The sequence below is a fragment of the Dipteris shenzhenensis genome, chromosome 15 (assembly GCF_047967505.1).
Source record: "Dipteris shenzhenensis isolate YYH24624 ecotype China chromosome 15, Dip_SZ_1.0, whole genome shotgun sequence".
Taxonomy (NCBI): domain Eukaryota; kingdom Viridiplantae; phylum Streptophyta; class Polypodiopsida; order Gleicheniales; family Dipteridaceae; genus Dipteris; species Dipteris shenzhenensis.
Window position 1 is genome coordinate 13,044,087 of NC_141610.1, and position 10,691 is coordinate 13,054,777.

Consider the following 10,691-nt stretch of genomic DNA (forward strand, 5'->3'; position numbering starts at 1 on the left):
TTCGATGCCTTAAACCTTGATTTGGTCCATCCCTTGCTCATCATCCTAACCAGGTTTTCAAGAAGAGTGACACCCTTGCCATGCCTATTGCGCCCTAAACTCGACTTGCTATCAAGGCCAGTTGCGAGCCTCTCATAGCATTGGAAGTAAGTCCATCAGGTATCCAACTCCTTATCACTTTTAACTCAATAACTTCATGTAGATCTTTTCATCTTTTGCTTTAGCTATATTCACCTCTCCCATTAATTTGCCACCCACTATCTTGAGAGGTATTTTATAGGGAGACCACATCAACCCCTAACATTTGTAACCCCCTATCCCTCCCTTGCCCCACAACACCCCTTTTCATCTTTTGCTTTTGCTATGTTCACCTCTCTCATTAATTCTATTTTGTTTGCCACCCACTATCTTGAGAGGTATTTTGTAGGGAGACCACATCAACCCCTAACATTTGTAACCCCCCATCCCTCCCTTTCCCCACAACACCCCTTCTCTACTCTCTTCCATACACACTTTAATACTACTATCATCCCTATAGGACCCCAGACAACTCATTTAGTACTTCTCTTTTCCATGTCAAGGTTGGCTCCATAGCCTAGCTATTTCATTCATGGGGATGAAGTCTTCTAATTACGAATTAAACTTGACATGCCCATATTATCTATGCCATAATTCTGGAATAGGGTAATAACTTGTAGTCATATTATGTAGAATGCATATTGATGTTATCAATTGGTTTATTAAATTTGTTTCATCATTCATGGATGTACTAACCACTTGAACACTTTTGCTTTGACTTTCATCAAACTTCTTTTTCCATAAAATTCAATGTCAAAGTTGTTTTCTTTTGCTTTTCAACTTACAATAAACTCTCACTCCTTTAGAACATGTATATCATTAATATATGCTTCATTTTTCATGTATGGATGCCCATAAGTAGTGATCCTTTTCCTAAGATAAATTGTAGGTATTATTCACAATGCAAGTCATATTGTTTGAAACCTCTAGTGGATTCGTACAAAATTTTTGTACCCATAACTCTTCGAGCTTGACTTGAGGAAGACCTATTTACCATATGTTCTTATTGACCACACAAGCTGTTATAACCTTGGTATCCCTCTCTTTCTCTCTTTGGCCCATTAGGAAAAAAGGAAACTCATTTTGGGGCCCTGTAAGTAATTCACTATTTTTTGATTTATTTCTCTCCTAAAAGACCTCAAAAATAGTAAAATACGGAAACGTGGCTCAGAACTATCAGTAAGGACTACAGAACTGTCAATTCAAAAAGGAATAAGATAATCTTTTGTTTGACTAACACGATTTTGCATTAAATATCTCCTTAGATTTTTTTTTGTTTACCAAAGATTCCGCATCTCGCATCTCTTTTGCCGACGTGTGCAGGCCTTTCATAAAGAATCCATCACTGAACTTGGTGATTGCAAGTTTTCAAAATATTCACATGGATACTGCCACACTTCCACAATTCATATTACAAAACGACTATGAGATTGAAAAACAAACTTCGCAACCTCAGAAGCACAAAAAATAGCCAATACTAGTGAGTCACTATCTCAGAAGAAGCGATTACACCATCTTCACATCGACTTAGAAGAACAATATGCTCCAGCACAAAAAAGACGAAAGGATACGGTGCTGAATGCTCAATAGCAGGAAAATATGAGAAGAGAAGGGCTTCAATATATTGATTTATGGTGCGATGAAAGCATATATCCAAAATGTCAAGTAAAAAACTCTACACCTCCATTTGTCAATCCCACCACATTACTGAGGTTTACCGGCGATGGACAAAATGGACTTCTTGGTTATATTTCAGCGCAGTCTGCATTTGCGGAAACGTATAAAATGATGTACCTACAAGAAAAGGGGGCCAAGATGCAGGAGATAGCCATTCGTGCAAAATTAGAGCAGCAGTTGCAGAATGAAATTGAGGAGCATTCAAAGAGTAAAAAAGAGTTGATAAGAGCAGGAAAGAAGAGAACCGTGCTTGGAGACAGACTATGTAGCAGGAAGATTAAAAACATTGCAAATTTGAAGGCTGGGACTGGTGGATGCAAGCGACGAATTCAAGAAGCAAGGTTAGATTGAAATTTATCATTTTGTATACTAAAAAAGGCTCTCAAATGACAATATTTATTTCGTCGATTATCGCAAAACAAGAATGGAGGTGCTGAATGATATAGGCATATTGTGTTGTTACTACAGGAAATTATTGGAGCCTGCAAAAGAAAATATGGACCCGAACCTTCTTCCTGTTAAACAAATGAAAGGATTGCTTTCTTGCAGTGTAGCAAAAGGTTTGATTGAGGAAAAAAAATACAAAACAGTCAAACACAATGTTGTAGAGGACTTTGTATCCAATAATCAGGTTGATGGCACTATAATTCAAGAGGCTCTTGATGTTAGTGGAGTTAGCAGGAAGAGATATAGTTCGATTTTTAATGCGATATCCTCAACTTTGAAAGATCAAAGGATTAAACGAGTTTTACTGCCAAATCCAGCAACCGCGTGTGGAGGATAAGAGGTCATTTGAATGAAAGTATGGATGAATTTATTGGGCAATATATCCATATTGAAGAATTATTTCATGGTGGTAAAGGAACCACTGTGTATGATCCTTGGAACAATATATTTGTAGATCTACAATAACTTCAAAGAAGAATGGTCGAGCTTTATGGAATAACATTTGAGGAGTGCAAAGGCATTTTGAAATTTGTTATCAAACTGGATGAGTGTGAGGTTGTAAAGGAAAAGAAAATGGAAAGAGTTACTATTACATTGATGAATGGAGCAATTGATACATTATTGACTGAAGCGAGTTTGAAGTATTTTAGTGTGCAGTCAGAGAAACACATATGGTGGTTAGGCTCGTTCCAGGTATGATCATTTTTTGTTTTATACTTGATTTTGGTTATTGTTTTCAAATCTGTTATAGTAAGACTTTTGTTTTCTATAATCTGGCAGGTGAAGACAGAAGACCATGAAACACTAGATTGGGTGTTTCACCACACGGAAATACCAAGAATAATCAAAAGACAAGTGCAAGGCGAGAATCTCCATGTTGCAGGAAAAGGTGATTTTCAAGTAGAGTGGCATATGGCCGAGGATCTTAAAACACTTAAGTGCATGTATAACATTAGTAAAGGAGGCAACTCAAAGTCTCATTGTCTTTACTGCAAAGAATCAGCTCAAGTAATGGATTCAAAATGGTGGAAGAGAGCACCTAATAGAGATAAAGTTGACCCTGACTCCAAGGCCATTCTAGACATTCCACTATGTAATGTTCACATCTGCACATTGCATGGTCTATGTCGAATTATTGAGAAATTGGTATTTTTATATATTGGATTTGCTTGGAAACTCCGTCCCGAAAAAAATAGAAAGGATACTCTTCAAGCATTGGAAAAAGTGTTATCCGATATAGGTCTGCATGGAGGAGATGTTCAAATCACAAAGGATTTTAAAAAGTCTACCAATGGCAAGGAGGTACCAATCAAGCCCTCTATTGGTGGTGTTAAGGCAAGAAGATTCTTGTCTCGACCCAAACACAGTAAGCAAGTAAGGCAAGGTAGAACAGTTTCAAAGATTAATTATGGATTGTGGAAGCAAGTCCATAATGTTGTGAAAGATCATGAGGCAGATGGGGAAGCACGAAATAGGAAGGCAGAGGTATGGAGGTCTCTTGATCAACTCTTTATGTTTTGTGACAAAGTAACATGGACAAAGAGTGATTACAAGAACTTTGAGGAGGCAATTAAACATTTTGGGAAGTCAATGAAAGACGCATGGACAGCCTGCAATATAACTCACTACATGGTAAGGTTCTGTCTTTTTCTTTTACTTAAGTGTGATCCTCTTTTTTTATTACTTACTATGCATTCTTATGTCTTACAGCATATCATCTACAACCACCTTCCCTATTTTGTCAAAAAGTATGAATGCCTAGCAATTTGGTCTACCCAAGGCATGGAGAAGTCTCACTACATGGCACGTAATGCATTTTTCAGACACACACAACTCTATGGAGGGAGTCAGAAGGCAAATAGTCTGAAGGAAGTCTTCCAATGGTTTTACCGAGGCATACTACAAAGGCTGCATGCTAAAAGAAAAGTTGCTAGCTCCAAAATCAAGCTTGCTTTTCTTCTAGCCCAAAAGCAAAGACGAAGATAAACTCTAGACAATTCAATGGCAGCAGAGAGACATAGACAATAGAGGGAATCGAAGATATTTAGAAACCATAAATGGACAAGTAAACTTGAATAGGACTCATTTGTAACTTATTAGTGTTATGTCCACATGTTTTCAAACTCAATCAATAGAATTTTTTTTTGTGGAACAAGTGACTCTTGGTGTTATGCATCAAAAGTATTTCTTTTGTGAAACATATGATCTAAACATAATACAATTTGTTCACAATTTCAATATATTGTTTGTTTGATATTTAACGACACTACTCTATCTAAATGTACAAATCATTTCATCTTCAACTTATTGTTCATTTATACAAGATCATACCAGATATCAAAGACTTTGTACAAATCAGTTCAACTTTAATATAATGTTTGTGCTATACTTGATGACTAAATCCTATTTCTCCCAGGGCCTGCCGATCGGAACTCTCTTTTTGATCTTGATTGGAGTCTTTTTCTTCTTTATTGGCTTGATGTCGATTGTCTGTTTATCAATGCTTGCCTCTGTTGCTTGTCTGGGAGAGGTATCCTTTTCTTCAGCTGTCTCTACCTGTTCTTCTTCTTGGATTGTGTGGCCTGATGCAATCATGGGTGGCTCTCGAAACCTTATGAGCTTGTGTTTTCCATAGCCCTCCAGACATTTGGGCTCCTTAACACCACATGCTAATGCATAAGAAGTGTAAGACAAAAAGTAAGCGCCTTAGAGGCCTGCTTATTCACATAATCTCCAAATATATCTATGGCAGACAACCTCTCTATCAAAATGATCTTTTCCTTTTGCCATGAAAGATCATGTCCACCTAAAGCCCTGGACAAACATTTTAAGAAGTAAACAATGGCTTCTCCATTGTTGCTCAACTGCCTATGGTAAATCAAGATCTTAGCACTGCCTAGATCATGAATATAATGAGCTAGGCCTGACATTTTGCGAAACCCAACCGGCCTGCTTCCACTTGATCTCTGGAGGAATGTGTCATCCTTAATTTGTAGCTGCCACATATCAAAAGATTGGAGTGAGACAATACAACACCTACAAAACAAAGTTAAGCAGAAGACAAAGTATTTGATTTGAAGTACCTTCTCATTTTCATCAGCAACAAGCAGTTCATCTTTCCAAAGATTTATTCTTCTCCCCTCTTGTCCAGCCTCTTCTTTAGGCTTTTCTGTGTATAGTGCTGAGAGATTCATAGCTTCCTGTGTGAGTTGGAAGGCAGCTTCATCTGGCTCTTGGAACTTTTCAGCCTCTTTGAAACAAAAAGTAAGGGCCTTTACAGGATCAAAATTTTTTTCCAAAGCCAGTAGTGAATGGTCATCCTCTATGCTAACCTCCTTGTCAAGCCTTGAAGCCTGGGCAATAAGGGAAATGGCATAGTCCTCCCTCAAATTGAACATACACTCTATATCATGGAGGAAAACATAATCTTTTCCACCAATCAAGACACCTGGAAGCATGGGCACTGTATAGTTGCTGCTCTGAACATCAAAATATTCAATTGGCTCTGCTCCCCTTAGAGTTTTTGTCCTCAGTTGAACAAGGTCAAGAGCAGCCACTTGCAGCCCCTCATCCTGAAGGTTGATATCTTCTTCTTGCTCTGCCATTTCTGTCACCAAAGAAACATCCTCTTTTTCCTCTGCTTCAGATGTGTCTTCTTCTTCAGTCTCCTGCCCTTGTTCATTCAAAGACTCCTGACTGAAGACAATGTACATAAGGAATGCCATGGTTTCCTCAAGCACTCTGCACTTTCTGGTGTGCAAGTTACAGTTGAATTTATATTGATCAGGCAAGCTGTCAAATCTTCTGTTCACATGGTACCTCAGCCTGTCAATGGAGACAATATGATTTATATGCACAAAAACCTTTTCTCCTTCCACAATTCTTCCTGCCTATGTCAGTTCTTTGAAGGTATCCCAATAGTCTGAAAGAAAATCTTTGTGATGCTCCAGTACAGAGCTCATTGTGAACTCCATGTTGAAAATACTGTGGTATATGTGCAAGTTACTCTGAGCCTTGCATTTGTGAAGAAACTCAAATAGGAGCAAATCTGGAGACTTGTCCTCTTCTGGTTCCTTTTGTTTTGTGATGGAAGAATCAGCATTCTGCTCCAGTCTATTCTTTTTGCCTGTTCAAAAACTTATATACTTTGAATTCTATGTGCTGACATATGCAATCAGTGAATGCATAGGATATTACCAGATAATTCCTTCATGAGCTCTCATGACTCACCTGGTGATTGCTGTGGTCTAATAATAGCAACAGAAAAGTCCAGCTTCCTCTTGAAAGGTGGGGCTTGGGAGTCATTTGTTCCAAAGCAAAAACATTTCTCATCATCAAGGAAGAATTCCACCGGGCTAAAGATAGCAAAACGATGAGGTGGAAGTGAGAACCAAATCAGACACAGGAATTTGCAGCAAAACGCGATGGGAAACCATTTGGAAAATATAAAGCACTCTCCTCGCATTTTGTTGCAAATTCTCCAGTTCTGTTCATATGCATGTCAAATCAAACACTAGGTTCATCTCATTGATTCCTGGACAGTATGATCTCATATGCAAGAGAATGGCTGGAGCTGAGTGAAGCTTTTCATGAGGAATGTGTCAACAACAGGAATTTGCAGCAAAATGCGATATGGGCTATTTAGAGATGTATAAACCACTCTCCTCGCATTTTGTTGCAAATTTCTAGGTTCTATTCATATCCATCTCCAATCAAATTCCTGGGTAATTTACCACATTCTTGGATAGTATCAATTGAAAATGTAACAAGAAGGGTAGAGCTGAGTGAAGACATTTGGACATAAAAAATCCAATGGATGGAAGAAATATATGTCAAAAAACATTGAAAACAATCTAGAATTCTGACCTTTTTTTTCCTTTTCCATGCTGTTGGAGTTGCACTGGTGAATCTCCTGCTCTTTCACTAGCTTGAACTCTGCACTCTAGGTAACCTAGAGATCTGGCAGTGGTAGTAGTCTTCAGGCAGGTTGCAGAGTCTGGATGGAGTGTGCTGGGTAGGAAAGGATCAGAGAGAGAAGGAAATGGAAGATGCGAGGGTCGTGGCAGGGATGAAAGATTGGGAGGCAGGGGAGGGAAGAGTGGTTGTGGAATTGATTATGAAATCATGAATGGCACAAGTTCCAAGGCATAAAGTGTATCTTTCACACGTGCCAAATTTCAAACTCCAAGAGATCTGGGTCCCATCCACACGTGTGAAAAACGACTACATTCCACATGTGTGGGATTTAGAAGATGCCTTATTTGTATTTTGCACTTATTTGTGGTATCCTGTTTCAGCCCTCTTGCCCTCCAGTCTCTGCTCTCTTGCCTCCCTACCTCCATACTCTGCAACATCAGCATCCTGACCAGCAGCACAGGTTCATCCCCAGCACAGGGTACTCATCAGCAGCACAGCACATCCACAGATAGATTTCAGGTCAGTAACAATGGGTTCTTCCCTGAGTCTCTGCAATCTTCTTGCCTACCATAGAAACAATCCATCCTGCATCGAAATGCATAGACTCAGTCCATATTTTATTTAGTTGTCAAGATAGAGAAATCACTGTAGGAATGCAGATCTTCAAGTGTGATATTTGCATGTGAGGGTAAAACTGTACTTATGGGTTCTTCCTTCAGTCTGTGCACACTTCTTGCCTTCCATAGACTCAATCCATCCTGCATGGACATGCAAACACCTTCAAATGACTGAAGGCATATTCCAGCATGCTGCCTCATGAATTTGCAGGAAAACGCGAGGAGAAGGCCTTAGGAATTTCAAACAGCTGAAATCGCGTTTTGTTGCAAATATTGAAATGTTGCTGCATCCACCCCTGCCATTCTGGTTTTGTGACTCCCATAGCTATCCATGGCTTTACTCTTCTTGCATAAACTCCATTCATACTGTATTTAGTTGTAAAGGCAGAGAAATCACTGTAGGAATGCACTAGCATGTCATTTCAGGAATTTGCAGGAAAACGCGATTTGGACCTGTTAGGAATTTCAAACTCCTCGTATCGCGTTTTATTTCAAATTTTTCTATGTTGCTTCATCCACCCCTATGATTGCCTTTTTTTTGTCAAAACATGTTCTCCATGTCTGTAATCTCTTTCCATTGCTTTGTATGCAGTTTGTCAGAGTGATGGCAAGAACCAAGTCAACTGCAAGGAAAGCTGGCAAAGGGCCAGGGCTTGCAGCAACAGCAGCTGGGGCAGGTACCAAGAAATTTAGTGTGCCTCCAAAGGGAAGAGCTGCACATGGCAGGAAGGGTAAGCCAATGAGCCTGCTCAAGCAAAAGGCCAAGAGATTGAATCATGGTGCAGGTGTGCTAAGGGAGATCAGGAAGCAACAGAAAGCTATAGGCTTTGCAATCCCCAAGGTACCTTTTCAAAGAGTGGTGAGAGAAATATGTAATAGTTGGCACCTTGGGTTCAAGTGAAACTTCAGGTGAAACAGAACTACCATTCTTTCCTTACAGGAAATGGTAGAGGATTACTTGGAAAAATATTTTGAAGATGCAATGCTGGTAGCAGCCCATGCTCACAGGGTGACTTTGATGGCCAAAGACTTCAACACTTTGTCCAGAGTGAGATGGAGGTATGACAAGCTTGTTCATCCTGTGGAATGGCAGGACATAAAGATGAGAGACATATTGTTAATTCCACTTACAAGGAAGTTGAAAGTAGATAAGGTTAAGGTTGTTGAAGTAACCCACTCAAAGAACACCAGAGGGAAGACTGCTTATGAGGAGTCATTGAAGCAACAAATAAAAGAAACAAAATCTGTTATAGATGTGGAGACTGGAAAGAGGGAGCTGCAGATACATAGAAGGTTGCAGGAGCTGGGCCCTAATATAGTTGTCCATATTGAGGATGAATTTTCAGTGAATGATTTTGACTTGACAAAACCATGCTTGGCAGCATTGGCTCATAAGAATGAGTATTGCTCAGATACTATCATTCTTGCAATGCTCTAGTAAGTGTCTATTATTTTACATTTTTTGCAAAACAATAATCCTTGTACCTCCTTTATACCCAACCCTAATTATTTTTTGGTCCTATGCAGCATGATGAGAAGCTAGGTTCACCCCTCTGTACAGCATACAGTCCATATTATTGATCCTACCATTTCTTCTAAATTAAGAGATGCAAAGGAAACTCCCATCAGTATTTCCAGCTGGTTCGCTGGTTCAGACACTACAAATTTGAAGTAATTGATGTTTTGCTACTTCCATACCATAACAGGTATGTGGGTGACTACTTCTTTTAAGATTCTTCTTTAAGATTGAGAACTCTTGTAGCCTTTGATTTCCTAATGCTTTTTTCCTTATGTAGTGACCACTGGAGTTTTGCTTCTATTGACATCCAGTAGAAGCAATGCTTTATATTCAACTCTCTTAAAAACACACACAGAGAGCTAAAATTGTAAGTGCTGTGTGTGCTTTTTGAACTTAAAACTTCATTATTTTGATATCATACTAACTAAATTATACATATTGCAGTTGTATTAGAAGGCTTTTAGATGCATTGGATCATTGTCCTCCCAATGTCTCTCTTTTGGATTCAATAGAGCCAATAAATCTCGAGGTAAAAAGTCATTCCCTCTACTGATGTCTATTTCATGCTATGTCTTTGAACTTATTGAATAATTTTGTTTTGTTCAGATGTTAACAGTTTCTAACATATCTTTCCAATTGTACAGACACCACAACAAGATGATTCAAGTAGCTACGGATGGAGAGTGCTGATCAGTGCCAAATATCTACTTTCAAGCTATTTTGAGAAAGAACAGCCAGACCTTGTAAGAAAAAATATTTTTCATTTAGCTTGAAGATAATTCATAATGATACAAAGTGTTCTAAATTATCATATGCCATTGCAGATGAAAGAAGATAGCTTCAGCTCAAACTATGTATATAATTTTAGAGCTCATACAATTTGGAGGTTTTTGAGCTATGCCTCCCCCAAACTTATTGTACCAGCTACTGTGTGGCTCTAAAGTACAAGAAGGTGTCATACACCTTGATGCCACAGGTGAAGCACCTAGTGCTGAGGAGGAGAAGCCACAGGAGCAAGCACCTAGTGCTGAGGAGGAGAAGCCACAGGAGCAAGGACCTGCTGCTGATGTTGTTGAGGAGAAGATGGAGCAGCAGCAAACAGATGCTCCTGGGATAGTGGAGGAGACAATGGAGCAGCACCAACATACTGTACAGGACAAGATGGAGCAGCAGAAAAAAGATTCTCCAAAAAATGATGAAAGGGAGATCTTGGACCATGTAGAGCAGCCTCTGGATCAAGCTGTACATAAATAGAAAATGGATGTCAGAAATATGTTCTACATGTTTAACTAAATACTTTTGTACAAAATCTTACTTGATTGAATACAAAACCTTTGTTTATGGAGTCTGTGTTATCTCAATTTTCAAATTTTCAATGTCTTTGCATTTTATTGAGCTCTCTCTTCTTTTGAGCAACTGCAAAAAAGCAATATGAA